The following is a 2,500-nucleotide window of genomic DNA, read 5'->3' as shown; positions in this document are numbered from 1 at the left end:
CTTTGCTAAACCTGTTCTTCGACTCCTTGAATCTGTCTCTATCCCCACTCCTAAACGCTTCCTCCTTCTCCAACCTCAACCTTTTGAGCTTTGCTGAGAACCAGGGCTTGTTGTTGTTAAAGTTCACCCTGGTACGTGTTGGGATACAGCAGTCCTCACAGAAGCTGATGTAGGACGTCACAGCCTCTGTGAGTTCATCCAGACTATTGGTAGCAGTCGTGAACATATCCCAGTCAGTACAGTCTAAGCACGCCCGCAAATCTTCCACAGCCTCACTGGTCCACTGTTTAGATGTCCTCACAGCAGGTTTACAGAGTTTTAGTTGCTGCCTGTATGCAGGAATCAGGTGGACCAAGGGAGTTCTGTGCGAGCCGAACAGCCCCGTGACCCACAAGAGAAACATCCCCGCCAAATTCGAGCGTTTGACGGGGTCTATCCGTGAAAAAATATTCACGTTTTTGAGTGCACATGCATTTCTGCTGCAAATGCCTCTGGAAGTTTCATGCCGTTCGTATGCCAATTGTGGCAACACGAAAATGACCCGTTTTCCCATTCCGAGGGATTTCTGTGCGACCCTAACAGCCCCGTGAGCCACAAGAGACACATCCCCGCCAATTTCTAGCGTTTCACGGGGTCTATCCGTGAAAAATATAGACGTTTTTGAGTGCACATGCATTTCTGCTGCAGATGCCTCTGGAAGTTTCATGCCGTTCGTACGCAATGTGGCAACACGAAAATGACCCCTTTTCCCATTCCGAGGGATTTCTGTGCGACCCTAACTAACAGCGCCCGTGAGCCACAAGAGAGACATCCCCGCCAATTTATAGCGTTTCACGGGGTCTATCCGTGAAAAATATAGACGTTTTTGAGTGCACATGCATTCCTGCTGCAAATGCCTCTGGAAGTTTCATGCCGTTCCTATGCAATGTGGCCACACGAAAATGACCCGTTTTCCCATTCCGAAGCATTTCTGTGCGACCCTAACAGCCCCGTGAGCCACAAGAGAGACATCCCCGCCAACTTCTAGCGTTTGACGGGGTCTATGCGTGAAAAATTTTAAATTTTTTGAGTGCACGTGCCTTTCTGCTGCAAATGCCTCTGGAAGTTTCATGGCGTTCCTATGCAATGTGGCAACACGAAAATGACCCGTTTTCCCATTCCGAGGGATTTCTGTGCCACCCTAACAGCCCCGTGAGCCACAAGAGACACATCCCCGCCAATTTCTAGCGTTTCACGGGGTCTATCCGTGAAACATATAGAAGTTTTTGAGTGCACATGCATTCCTGCTGCAAATGCCTCTGGAAGTTTCATGCGGTTCGTACGCAATGTGGCAACACGAAAATGACCCGTTTTCCCATTCCCAGGGATTTCTGTGCGACCCGAACAGCCCCGTGAGCCACAAGAGACACATCCCCGCCAATTTCTAGCGTTTCACGGGGTCTATCCGTGAAACATATCAATTTTTTTTGACTGCACATGCATTTCTGCTGCAAATGCCTCTGGAAGTTGCATGCGGTTCGCATGCAATGTGGCGACACGAAAATGACCCGTTTTCCCATTCCGAGGGATTTCTGTGCCACCCTAACAGCCCCGTGAGCCACAAGAGAGACATCCCCGCCAATTTCTAGCGTATCACGGGGTCTATCCGTGAGAAATATTCACTTTTTTGAGTGCACATGCATTCCTGCTGCAAATGCCTCTGGAAGTTTCATGCGGTTCGTATGCAATGTGGCGACACGAAAATGACCCGTTTTCCCATTCCGAGGGATTTCTGTGCCACCCTAACAGCCCCGTGAGCCACAAGAGAGACATCCCCGCCCACTTCTAGCGTTTCACGGGGTCTCTCCGTGAAAAATATCACATTTTTTGAGTGCACATGCATTCCTGCTGCAAATGCCTCTGGAAGTTTCATGCGGTTCGCATGCAATGTGGCGACACGAAAATGACCCGTTTTTTCCCATTCCGAGGGATTTCTGTGCCACCCTAACAGCCCCGTGAGCCACAAGAGACACATCCCCGCCAATTTCTAGCGTTTCACGGGGTCTATCCGTGAAAAATATTCCATTTTTTGACTGCACATGCATTTCTGCTGCAAATGCCTCTGGAAGTTTCATGCGGTTCGCATGCAATGTGGCGACACGAAAATGACCCGTTTTCCCATTCCGAGGGATTTCTGTGCGACCCTAACAGCCCCGTGAGCCACAAGAGAGACATCGCCGCCAATTTCTAGCGTTTCACGGGGTCTATCCGTGAAAAATATTCAATTTTTTGACTGCACATGCATTCCTGCTGCAAATGCCTCTGGAAGTTTCATGCCATTCGCATGCAATGTGGCAACACGAAAATGACCCGTTTTCCCATTCCGAGGGATTTCTGTGCCACCCTAACAGCCCCGTGAGCCACAAGAGACACATCCCCGCCAATTTCTAGCGTTTCACGGGGTCTATCCGTAAAAATGTAGCACGCACCAAAACGAGAAAAGATTTCCATCGCACCTGCA

This window comes from Petromyzon marinus, unplaced genomic scaffold (genome assembly GCF_048934315.1).
Source record: "Petromyzon marinus isolate PM22_M1 ecotype Great Lakes invasive population unplaced genomic scaffold, UKy_Petmar_22M1.pri1.0 PM_G_Scaffold_43, whole genome shotgun sequence".
Classification (NCBI taxonomy): Eukaryota; Metazoa; Chordata; class Hyperoartia; order Petromyzontiformes; family Petromyzontidae; genus Petromyzon; species Petromyzon marinus.
Note: the sequence above shows the minus strand (reverse complement) of the source record.